This window comes from Acomys minous (assembly GCF_964271855.1).
Source record: "Acomys minous genome assembly, chromosome: 4".
Lineage (NCBI taxonomy): Eukaryota > Metazoa > Chordata > Mammalia > Rodentia > Muridae > Acomys > Acomys minous.
The window spans coordinates 99,693,653-99,706,830 of NC_140486.1; positions in this window are offsets into that span (position 1 = coordinate 99,693,653).

Genomic DNA, 13,178 nt, shown 5'->3' on the forward strand with positions numbered 1-13,178 from the left:
AGATTTGTTCATTCTTCTTTTCTTTCTTTCTTTTTTTTTTCCCTAGGCAGGGTTTCTCTGTGTAGCCCTGCCAGGCCTGGACTCACTTTGCAGTCCAGGCTGGCCTCGAACTCACAGAGATCCACCTGCTTCAGCCTCCTGAGTGCTGGGATTACAGGTGTGTGCCACCTCAACTGCCCATTCCTCTGTTTTCTTAGCTAGGACGTTGATATATGCTTCCCCCCCCCCAAGTACCAACATTTTAACTTGTGGGTGGTAAGTGTGGTAGTGACAAACCCTGGTGTGGACTCTCACTGAGCGGTGGCTGCACTTTACAAGGCCAGGGTTAAGGGTTGGGATGCTGCTGGTGAACTCAGCTCCTAGCGTTGATGGTGATGCTAGAACCTCAGCGTCACAGAGCCTAGACGGCAGTGCTTTGTATCAGACTCCGTGTTATTTTCTGTGTCTTAACTATGCTGTAAGATGAGAGTGTTTTTCTTTCTTTCTGCCCATTTCAACCTAAATGACTTTTGTAGGTTGTATAAACAGATTCGGACTGACTCTGGCAGCTGTGATTCTCCAGAGACTGCCCATGTTATGTGTAACAGTAAAGAGTTGAAGAACCCTTATTGAAGATCCTGCCAGAACTGTTCCTCTCCCACTCCTGTGTGTGTGGTCCCACTTCCAGCTGCCAGTGTCTATACTTCTTTGCCTGGGCACTTCCTTTTGCTGCTTGATAAGGATCTCTTCTTCTTCCTCCTCCTCCTCCTCCTCTTTTCCCTTCTTATGTGTTTGCATGTTTCATCTGCATCATGTATGTGCATCATGTGAGTGCCTGGAGAAGTCAGAAGAGGCTGTCTAGTCTCCTGTAACTGGAGTTAGATATGACTGTGATGGGAACTGAACCTCTGTAAGGGTAACAAGTGCTCTGCCCCTCCCAACCCCCCTCCCCCCCACCCCCACCAACTCCAGTTTTTCACAACAGGGTTTCTCTGTGCAGCCTTGGCTGTCCTGGACTTGTTTTGTAGACCAGGCTGGCCTCGAAGTCACAGAGATCTGTGTGCCTCTGCCTCCTGAGTGCTGGGATTAAAGGCGTGTGCTACCACCGCCCGGCAACAAGTACTCTTAAATACTGAGCCATCTCTAGCCCCCACACTTGTGGACGTGCTGGAAATGCATGCTCCTTCCTGCAGGGCGGCACTGTCCTGGAGTGACAAGGCTTTTGTGTGTGAACCCTCCAGCTTCCTCCTGTCTTGGGTGAGACAACTCTGAGCTGTGAGGTTCCCCCTCACTCACCAGCATCACCAAGGTCCAGAGTTGCAGCTTCATAGCTGCCCTGTGTGCTGGGTGCTGTCCCAGTGCTGGGATAAAAGGTGTGAGCAGTTTAGCGTCCTATCCCAGTGTCTGTGTCAGGCTCTACTGCTGGGCAAACTCACTCTGAGTTAGAAGTCCTTTGACAGTGAGAGTGGACATGAATGTCTGCGCTTAACTACTTTTCTACAGCAGAGAGGTAAGAAAAAGAACACAACATACGTGGACTGGAAAGGGAGGAACAAAGTGTATTTTTGGATAGCCTTGATAACATAGAAAATCCCAGAGATATGCAAATTAATGAGACTATTTATCAAGAAAGCTGGAAGAAAAAAGAATCAATACACCAAAATCAATTCCACTTCTATCTTCTAGCAATGACTAGTTTGAAAATGAAATTTTAAAGAGGCTTGCTTCTACCAAGCATAAGAATGAAATACCTGTGATTAAATATAAAAGATGTGCAAGATCCCCTTCAGAGAATATTTGGTTCAAATAATTTGACCGGTCTTTTTTTGTAGATGTGAAACCTCATTGTAAAAATACCTATTATCCATCAAACTGATATGTAGGTTCAGTACAATCCTATAAAAATGTCAACAGGTTCCTTCTTGTTTTTCATTTTCTTCTTTTGTACAAGTTCACAAGCTGAAGCATACACACACAGAGAGAGAGAGAGAGAGAGAGAGAGAGAGAGAGAGAGAGAGACAGAGACAGAGACAGAGACAGAGTTAGTACATTTTATTTATTTGTTTGTTTGTTTGTTTGTTTATTATTTATTTGGGTGGATGCATGTGCCAGTATACACACATGGAGATCAGAGGATAACATGGGGAGTCAGTTCTAGCAATCGTTTAAACCCTGGGGATTGAACTCAGATAGGCTTGGTGACAAGTTCTTTCCCACACTGAGCCTTCTTGCTGGCCCTAGACAATATATATATATAGCTCTATGTAGCTCTGTCTGTCCTGGAACTCACTGTGTGGACGGCCTTGAAGTCACAGAGAGCCACCTGCCACTGCCTTGCAAATGCTGGGATTAAAGGCGTGTGCCACCACACACAGCTGTAGTCAAGATAATTTTGATGAAGAATATGGCCCAACCAGCATGGAAGCTCATTACAAAGCTGCAGTAATTGAGACAGTATATTTATTACTAATGCTAGGATAGCCTGACCAATAGAACATGGTCACATGAATAGCTTGTACTTTATTTATACCATAAGTGGTAATTCAGCTGGTGTTCTCAATAAATGAGACATGAAAGATATGTATCCATATACAAAAATGAAATTGGAAAATAATGGACAAAGCTAATTACAAGTATATATTTAACTTAAGTGTAAATGGAAGAACAATAAAGTGCCTAGAAAATACTAGAGGAAATATCGTTATGTCTTTGGTTAAACAAGATACAATAAGCACTAAGCACAGAAGACAATACTGGTGAATTTGGTCCTGTTAAAATTAAGGCACAGGGTCTAGGAATGTAGCTTGGTGATGTTAGCATTGGTAAGGCCCTGGGTCCAACCGCCAGCACTGGGGATAAAAAGATGTAATTAATTAAGAGAATTAAGGATGGGCTGGAGAGATGGCTCAGAGGTTAAGAGCACTGGTTGTTCTTCCAAAGGTCCTGACTGCCTTTATTTTAATCAAGTGTGGTCTGGCCTTTCACAAACCAGAGGCTCCCTTCCCCCTCTGGAACGGACGCAGATTTCTATTGTCTCAACCTCAATGGCTGTGTAGGGCTGCCCTGTGCTCCCTCCCTGCCCAGAAGGCCTTCTTCGTGACCAGTTCTCAGGACCGAGCCTTCTTCAGCTAGCCTCCTGATGGCTAAAGAAAAATTTGTGACCAGATAGATTCTCAGCCCAGACTCCCAGAGAAGAAACCTGCAGACATGGTAGCCTCTCTCTGTTAATCTCAGTACTCAGGAAGCAGAGGCAGCAAGATTTGAGTTTTGAGGCCAGCCTGACCCACATGAAACCTTGTCTCAAAATCTGGCGCCGAGGGGGAGAGGAGGAAAAGACACTGGGCGGAGTGGAAGGAGGGAAACTGGCTGGTATGTAGTAGATGAGAGAAGTATAAAAAGAGAGAGAAACACACATAAGTGAAAATATGATTGTTAGTCATCAAAGGAATACCAGTTTAACTGTGACACTGTATTTGACCTGTAAAGTGTCAAATTCATATAATTTCATGTAAAATATAGATACACGCTAGTACAAATAAAACACAGGTTAAGCCGGGTAGTGGTGGTGCATGCCTTTAATCTCAGAGCTCGGGAGGCAGAGGCAAGTGGATCGCTGTGAGTTCGAGGCCAGCCTGGTCTACAAAGTGAGTCTAGGACAGCCAAGTCTACACAGAGAAACCCTGTCTCAAAAAACCAAACCAAACCAAAACAACAAGCAACAAACAAACAAACAAACAAAAACCAACACAAGTTAAAACCACGGAGAGAAACCAATACACACACATCATAATAGCTACAATCGTTGGTCTTGACCAACAACTTGATTGAATTCTGAATCACGACGCGAACACATCTCTGGTGCTGTGTGTGAGGGATTCTCTAGACCTCGTTAATTGAGGCGGGAAGGGCCCCCCTCTCAGTAAGGTTGGTACTATTCCATTAGCTCCAGGGCCCGGACTGAATGAAAGGAAAAAGCAAGCTAAGCACAGGCGTCCATTGCTCTCTGCGTCCTACTTGTGGATCCAGAGTCACCAGCGATGCTCTGCTCCCGCCACCATGCCTCCTCCTGCCTTCATGGACTCTGTCCCCTGGAGCTGGACACCAATACAAGGCCTTCCTTAAGTTCCTTCTGACAAGTGCTTTCCCACACCAATGAAACAAGTAACTAAGATAATAGGTGAAAACAACCAACCCTGCCTAAACCGTTGGGGTTTCTACTGTGATGAAACACCATGACCAAAGAGCAAGTTGAGGAGGAAAAGGTTTATCCAGCTTAGACTTCCATATCACTATGGAAGGAAATCAGGGCAGGAACTCAAACAGGGCAGGAACCTGGAGGCAGGAGCCGATGCAGAGGCCAAGGGGGCTTGCTTCCCAGGGCTTGCTCAGCCTGCTTTCTTATAAAACCCAGGACCACCAGCCCAGGAATGGCACCACCCACCATGGGCTGGGCCCTCCCCCATCAATCACTAACTGAGAAATTGCCCTAAAGCTGGATCTCATGGAGGCACTTCCTCCACTGAGGCTCCCTTCACTCTGATTACCCTAGCCTATGTCAAGTTGACACACAAAACCAGCCGGTACACTGAGTGTTGGTAAAGTGCCGCAGTCTTAGCGGGAATGTCTAGTGTTATAACATTGCAACTTAGGTGTACACCTTCGGCAAGTATGCCTGTGTGTACGTGGGGAGATATGTACAAACGTAGATCAGTAATGCTTGTGAGCCCCAAACTGGGAACGACCCAAAAATCTGTAACAGTGCAACAGACATCACTAGACACAGCAGCTTTATTGTGTCAGAAACACGTAATTTTAGAGACTTTATGTGGAAGAATGAAAAATTACAAATACAAAATTTAGTATTACAGCAAAAATGTCACTAGAAGAGTATATTTAAGGAAGACCAGGTATGATGGTTTGAATGATAAATGTCCCTCATAGTCTCTGACACTTGAAGGCTTGGTCCTCACTTGGTGACCTATTTGGAGAGGCTTGGGATGTGTGGCCTCACTAGAGGTGGTATGTCATTGGAGGTGGGTTTGGGAGCTTAAAGACTTTCACTGTCTCTGCTTCCTGTTTGTGGTTCAGGTGTGAACTCTCAGCTTGCTGTTCTGCTCACCAAGCCTGCTTGCTGCCACACTCTTCCCTACTGTAATGGTGATGGAATTGTATCCCCCCTGGCATGGTAAGCCCTAGATGATCTTTTCCTTCTATAAGTAGCCTTGGTCATGCTGTCTTATCACAGCAATAGAAAAGTAACTAATATACAAGGCCTCTGCCCTTCTGGGTTTTCAGGACAGACTTTGGCCCACTCACAGGGTGTGGACTGTGATGCTCAGGGAGGCTGAAAATAAAATGAAGCAGAATTTGACTCACGATTCATCTAGGTGGCATCTGCTTTCCCAGCAATCATGTCCTTTCATGTGCACAGCCACCCTCGTTTATGAGAGCACGAGGCAGATACAGTTCATATACTAAAGTCCACTTCATTATTCATCGCGTTTATTTTTTTAACTGTCCACTCTGAGATGAGCTCAGCGTCTCAAGCTAGAAGCTGAGGATGGGACAGTAAAAGAAAACATCCATGTCCTCTGCTCTCTTGGAATTTAGACTCCAGCTGGGAGATACGAATAAATCAACAAGGGCGTAAGTCAGCACACATAGCGATAACATGAAGGTTATGATGAGATAATGATTGTTAGGAAAGTAAAATTGTTAGCGAAAGAGAGAGTGCTGGAATTCAAAGAGAGAAAAGGGAAGGTTGGGCCTTGCAGGCCAAGGTCATGTGGTGTCTTAGGGTAGTTACTGTTCTATTGCTGTGAATGGGACACCATAGCCAAGGCACCTTATAGAAGAAAGCATTTGGTTGGGGGCTTGCTTAGAGTTTGAGAGAGAGAGAGAGAGAGAGAGAGAGAGAGAGAGAGAGAGAGAGAGAGAGAGAGAAGTTAGTCCATTATCATCATGGTGGGGAGTATGGTGGCATGCAGGCAGGCATGAAGCTGGAGAAACAGCTGGGAGCCTTCCATCCTGATCCATAGGCAGGCAGGCAGAGAGAGAAGCACTGGCCTGGCACAGCTTTTGAATCCTCAAAGCCCACTCCCATGACACACCTCCTCTAACAAGGCAACACTTCCTAATCCTTTTCTTTTTAAATTTTTACTTGTTTATTTTATGTAGATAAATGGTCTATCGGCATGTACACCTACATGCCAGAAGAGGGCACCAAATTTCATTATAGATGGGTGTGAGCCACCATGTGGTTGCTGGGAATTGAACTCAGGACCTCTGGAAGAGCAGCCAGTTGCTCTTAACTGCTGAGCCATCTCTCCAGCCTCCTTCCCAATCCTTGTCAAACAGTTCCACTAACTGGGAGCCAAGCATTCAAAAGCCTATGGGGCTCTTTCTCCTTCAAACCACCACCGGGGTTTAGCAGTTATTAGAGTGTTAAAGAAATTCTTGATCAGTGTTAGGCAAGGAAGTGGCATGCTTGGGTTGATAGCTTAGAAAGCTTCCCCCCTGGTGCTCTTGAAAGTGTAAGGAGGCAAAGTTTGAACAACAAACACCCAGGAAATATTTTTGAGCATCAATAATGAGCCAAACACAATTCTACTCCGAGTTACCAGCCATTCCAAGTATCTCAAGATGTAATCTCAGTAACAGGTAGAAGATGGTAGGTGAAACAAGGACAGTAGCACTGGGTATGCAAAAAAAAAATGAGCTGATAGAGAAAATGTTTTCAGGAAGAAATAATAATGGTCTGCAGGAAATGCTAATGGCTGGGGAGGAGAACTGAAGAGAGCTAAAGTATTTAGCCACTGATGCTGAGGGCTTACCACATGCTCGTCTGATGTGACAGACATTACCAACCTTTTCTTATGGATGTGGAACCTAGGGCACAGAGACTTTACAAAAATACCCCCAAGTATGTGGGCTTGATCACAAGCAATCTCACCTCAGCACACCCAACTATTTGTACAGCAATTTCCTCAGAGTTGACACATTTCATCCTGGAGACTTAAGGAACATTTCATCCCTCAAGATTCAGGAAACTCTGAGGAAGGCTTCTTAAGACTCAAGATCTAAAAGGAGGCTAGTTAAGATTTAGGAAGCAAACAACTCAGAAGCCTCAGGAAGTCCCTGAAATTTACTAGATCACAAGGCCCCTCCTTCTTCAGGGTTACTTAAGCTATAAGGACCATTTAGAAAAGGAGTCTTTGACCTGTGGAGCTGCTTGCCAGTTATGGACAGGCCTCCAGAGTTATAGCTCTCATGAGTCAGTGGGTGGGCCTTTAGTGATGCGACTGTCTTTTTTTTTTTTTAAGATTTATTTATTTATTTATTTATTATGTATACAGTGTTCTGCCTGCATGTATACCTGTAGGCCAGAAGAGGGCATCGGATTACATTACAGATGGTTGTGAACCACCCCATGGTTGCTGGGAATTGAACTCAGAACCTTTGGAAGAGCAGGCAGTGCTCTTAACCACTGAGCCATCTCTCCAGCCCACTACTGTCTTTTGAGTCATCCCTGCTCCTTATCCATAACCCTTCACTCCTATTCCTGTAAGAAGCTCCAATAAACTCATTGATTCATCAAATTCTATGATATGGTTACTTTGAGTCTATTGTCAGTTCCTTACCTGATAAGTAGAAGTTTGTTCATGACTCGCCAGGAATAGTGTCACACAAAGCCACCTTAACAAGTGAGTGACTCCTTCTGAGGAACGGAAGAGACAGTGTAGCCCCGGCATCCTACAGTAGGGGACAAGGCTTCGGGAGGAAGAGAGTGGTCCCAGGAAGCAAATGAACCCAATGACACTGGACACCACCGCTTCCTCATGAGTAGAGAAACTCCAGAGGGACGGGTGTTAGTCTGAAAATGTCTCCAGTCTAAGGTGAGAGGGCTGGCTTTTGCCTCTGCACTCCATAAGCCTGTCAACATCCAACTAGTCCACCTTGCCCCAAGAAGTCCTGTGTTGATGACCATATTTTAGTACCAGGATGGATGGCTAGGGTGTGACAATGGTTAGAGCTCCTGTTTCACCCCATGCTATGGCCGCCCCCTTCTGCTAACAGCCCATCCCTTCAAGGAGTTTGCAACCTGGACCTTTCATGAAGCAGGCACTGCATGCAGGGCTCCCTGCTCCCTCTGTCTTTGCCCTGGCCTCGGTGATGTTTCCTTATTCTCCCATGGCCTCAGAGCCTGCTTCCATGTCCCTTGACTCACACAGGGTCCTCTTCCTCTTCTATCCTTCTTGCTGAATCTCTCTCTCATCATCACCTGAACCCATTGCTCCTAGTTCCCACCACTCAATCTTCCTATTTTAGGCCTTGGCCTACACGACACCCACTGACTTTCCTTTCCCGGAGCTTCAGAGTTAGGGACACCCACCATCCTGCAAAACCATCCCTGGAGAGAGCTCTGTGCCCTTCACTCAGGTTTTTCTTCTCCTGGTGGGAGCTGGTAAAAATCCCAGGTGTGTTTCCCACATCTCCGGGTGCTTGGCAGCAGGAAAACAGAATCTGCTGCGTTGCTCCAGTCTTCCTGGGAGCACTAGGTCCAGGGTCTCCCAAGGAAGCATGGGCGCTCAGCACCCCCTCCGCACCCCACAGTGGGTCCCATCAATGGCAGTAGTAACCAGGTTGGGGATTCTTAACTTTTAGCTTACATTCATGTTAAGAGACAGCGGTTTTTCTATTTACACTGACAAAAATTGCCTTTAATTTCACTAGGCCTGGTTGTCTGAGGTTCTGTGCACCTGTCTCTCCACAGGATGCCTCTACCCCATGACTGGTCTGACGTACAAGTCTGTGCCAAAGCGGTGTGAGGGCAGAGGAGGAAGACACAAGGATAGACGCGGAGGAAGACAGGTGAGAGCTCCTGGGTGGAAAGTGAGAGGGGACCGGAGTCAGCAGGGGGCAGAAGCTTGCAGACCCAGGATAGCAGCCAGCCAGCCAGGCATTCTCAAAGCTTTGGCCTCAGTCTCTGCTAGTTCTTGTACTCTTGGAGGACAGACCCAGTCCTGGGACCTCAGCCCGGCAAGCTGCTTCAAACGGTCATGACCTCCATCTTTCACACACTTGGTACAGCGTGTGCCTGCATTTGTGCTTCAGGGTGAGTGAATGATGCCTGGGAGAGCTAGAGGAGGGAGGAAACTGGCTTTAGTTTGCTACGGATATAGGGGACTGCCAACGTGACCTTGAAAATTCCTTCCTAAAACCTCGTAATCTGTAACTGCCTGCTTGCGCTCATCTCTGAAGTCTCACCTGCCAAGTCCCAGGCATAGCAGGGACGAGACAGGAGCCACCTACCTGTTAGCATGTAAGTAGCTTCACAAGCCTGCCTCCAGGCTGCCTAGCAACCTATGATGTCATCACATGCTGCCCACCCCCACATGTGTGCCCTTTGGGCAAACCCACTCAACTCTCTCTCCTTCTCCTTCTCTCTCTCTCTCTCTCTCTCTCTCTCTCTCTCTCTCTCTCTCCTGCTATCTGACTGTCTCTCTCTGTCCACCTGGGGTGCCCCTTTCCCATTTTCCACGTTTCTACAATAAATCTTATACTTTGTATGGTGTGTGGCATATATTTCATATTTAACACCTCCGCCTCAGAGGAAAACTATTCTCCCTAGAGTTGATAGAGGCTGCAAGAGCTGATAGAGATCTCCAGCTGTAAAAACAGGATTCCTAAGAGATTACAGCTGACCTTGCTCAACCGGCATTAGTCAGCCTTGAAGAAGAGACTGTTTGAGAGACAGCCTGTCTCCTAACTGCAGTTGGGAAACTGGGCCATTCAGAGTGTGACAAGTTGCATACCTGCGTGGCAGGGTTGGAGAGCAAGAGGTGATATCATGGGAGGAGTGTCTTTTGGACCTTCAAAAGACAGACAGGTTGGGCTCAGCAGTTAAGAGCACTGTCTGCTCTTCCAGAGGTCCTGAGTTCAATTCCCAGCATCCATGTGGTGGCTCACAGCCATCTGTACTGGAATCGATGCCCTCTTCTGGCAGGCAAGTACATATGCAGATAGAGCACTGGCACAAAATAAGATCTTAAAAAAACAAAAACAAAACCAAAAAAGACAGACAGGTCTACAGCCAAATGTGGTGTCTCATGCTCATAATCCCAGCACTTGGGAGGCTGAGGCAGAAGGTTCAACATGAGTTTGAGGCCAGCCTCATACACAGTGAAGCCTCATCTCCTATTTTAAAAATCAAGTAAAATCAAACCAAGAGACATGACTGTGTTGAGTTCATTGCTACTAATAAGCTGACAATGCAGTGTGTAAGAAACAAGCAATGCTTTGGTGTTTTAAAAACACTATTTATAAACCCAACCTTATATGGCTCTTGGCAGCATTCAAAAACTGCATTTAATTGCTTAGACCCAAGTATGAAGCTAATAAACACCAACACATTTCTTTATAGTCTCTCAACAATGCCATGAGGGTTAATAATCATTTCATGAGTAAGAAAACTGAAGCTCAGCAAATCTGAGTTTCCCAGGATCACAGAGCTTGTAAAAACACAGACCCAAGTCCTGACTAAAAAGGGAGCTCTATGTCCCAACCGGTCCCTAATATTCCCAAATGGCCCCTACAATAGGGTCCCTGTGCAGTTTGGGGAAGGAAAAATCGTCTCCCTGACTCTCTGTTGTTGAAATAGCCCTGGCTGTCCTGTGACTCCCTGTGTAAACCAGGCTGGCCTCGAACTCACAGACATCCTCCTTGCCTTTGCTTCTCAAGTGCTAGGATTAAAGGCATGTGCCACCATGTCCAGGGGAAGGAGAAATTGTAATCACACCCTAGTTTTCTGAGATGAGCCTGGTGGATTTTCCCAAGTATCAGTTCTTCCCTTTCACCCTGCAAGATGGTTCTGGGAAAGCATCGCTTAAACGTGCAGAGTCAGAAGATAAGCACGTGCCCTGGTTCTGGTCCCAGAGAGACCGGATGCAAGGATTCACAGGCCACTTTCCTGCCAAAACCACACGCATGAGTTCTGAGGCCTACGGTTGGCCCATGCTGCGCATGCCCAATAGGCAGGGGAGCCGGAAAGGAAATGAGCAGTGGCGCTGCAGAAGAGGCACGGCCAGGACTCCAGTGAACAGGCCAATGATCTTGTCCCATTTCAGCCAAGAGCCTCTGGTCTATTAGTGATATGCACTAAGGGACTGGGCTGAAGGCATGCCTGTTGGCTGCCTTTGTCTTCTAGGGACAGTCACAAAAAGAAAGACGCTCTAATGTCTTACTGTTTTTCAAGTCAGGGTTTATCTGTATAGTCTTACCCGTCCTGGACTCGCTTTGTAGAACAGGTTGGTCTTGAACTCACAGAGATCTTCCCTCCTCTGCCTCCCTCAGTGCTGGGATTAAAGGCCTGTGCCACCACGCCCAGCTTGAGTTCTAGTGTCTTTAAAGTGAGATTACTTATCAAGTTTGAGAGCCTTCATTGGGCCCAGCCCTTTCTTTTTGAACATACTATTTTATTTTCTTCTTTGATTTTTGGCACCCCCTTTCCCCCCAAAGCCCGTTGACTGACATGGCAGGGAACCATGTTTAACTCTGGCAGGTTTCAGGGATCCCAAACCCCAAAAGACACACCATAACAAAAGCCCTCTCAAAGCTCTGTGGTAGGTAACAGTCTGGCCCCATCTGTTTAAAAATGGAAGCTGAATGAGAGAAGAGTTTGGTATTGGCTAAGGGAGGAGTTGGCTGGGCTTTGCTGAGGGCACAGGAGAGGGGCTGGTGGGTGGGCTCTGGATTTCCAGCTGAGGCAGGCCACTTCTAGCTCTGCTGAGATCTTGAACATATGACTTCTTCGAGCCCTCCCCCGACACAGTAAAGCAGATATGGTCACCTATCCTGGCAGGATGAAAGACAACGTATGAAAAATTCCTACCTAGCTCTTGTTAAATGGCTCTGGGTGGAAAGAAAATTCCTCATTTCCCCACTAGAGGGCTCCCTACTTCCTGTCTCTCAGTCACTTGCAATGGTCTCAACTGTGAAAGTAAGCTTTGGAGAAACTAAGGAAATCTGGAAATTGCCCTCAGACATGCAGCTTGAACATGTAGTTAGGCCTAATGGTTGTGTCTGTGCTGATCACGCACAGACTTCCTTATTCTCTAAGCAACACAGTATAACAACTATTTACACTGTTTTCTCTATTAAGAGCACCTAGGGAAGATTTACATATAAAGGGAGAATGTGCAAAGGCTAAGTCCTTTCATACAAAGCTTTTGAACATCTTTGGACTTTGAACGTTCTATGGGAAGTCCTGGTCTCTCTCTCTCTCTGTCTGTCTCTCTGTCTGTCTCTCTGTCTGTCTCTCTCTCCTCCCCCCCCCCCCCCCCGTGTATGTGTGTGTGTGTGTGTGTGTGTGTGTGTGTGTGCCCGCGCGCACGCGCGTTGCTCCCCATACCCCGTCTTCCCTTTGCTCATTTTCTGACAAATTTGGGCATTTTGGAGCCCTGATAAAATGCAATCAAATTGGTTCCTTCAGTCATCTTTATAGGAGAAAAACTGATGTCAGGAGAGGAAGCACTTGTTGTGTCTTGACGCTCCTCTTCTCTGCACAGACACACCCTCCTCTCAAGGGACACCAGCTGGTTTACACAGCAGGCTCTCCCACACATACAGGCTTGAGAAATGGCATTTGATTATAGGTGGGGTGGGGTGAGGGGTGGGGGGCTGGAGGGGTCAGGGGGGGCTGAATGGATCTAGAGCAGGAACTCCCACAGTGAGAGTTACTCAAAACTGACAGGGAAATGGACTTCCAGACCCACGTAGCTCTGTTAGGCCTAGTCTCTGGGAGATCTTACTGTGTGTGTGATTTCCATTTATTTGTTTTTCTTGTTGGCAGTAACAACAGTTTTTAGGAAACTGGTTTGTTTGTTTGGTTGGTTGGTTGGTTTTGGCTTTTAGAGACAGGGTTTCTCTGTGTAGCCTTGGCTGTCCTGGACTCACTTTGTAGACCAGGCTGGCCTCGAACTCACAGCAATCTGTCTGCCTCTGCCTCCTGAGTGCTGGGACTAAAGGCGTGCGCCACCACCACCTGGCTGTTTGTTTTTATTTTTTTATTCAAAGAACACTGACCAATCTTTAGTGGATTTTTTAAAGGTTTACTTATTGTATATGAGTGCTTTATCTGCACATTATAGATGGCTGTGAGCCACCATGTGGTTGCTGGGAATTGAACTCAGGACCTCTGG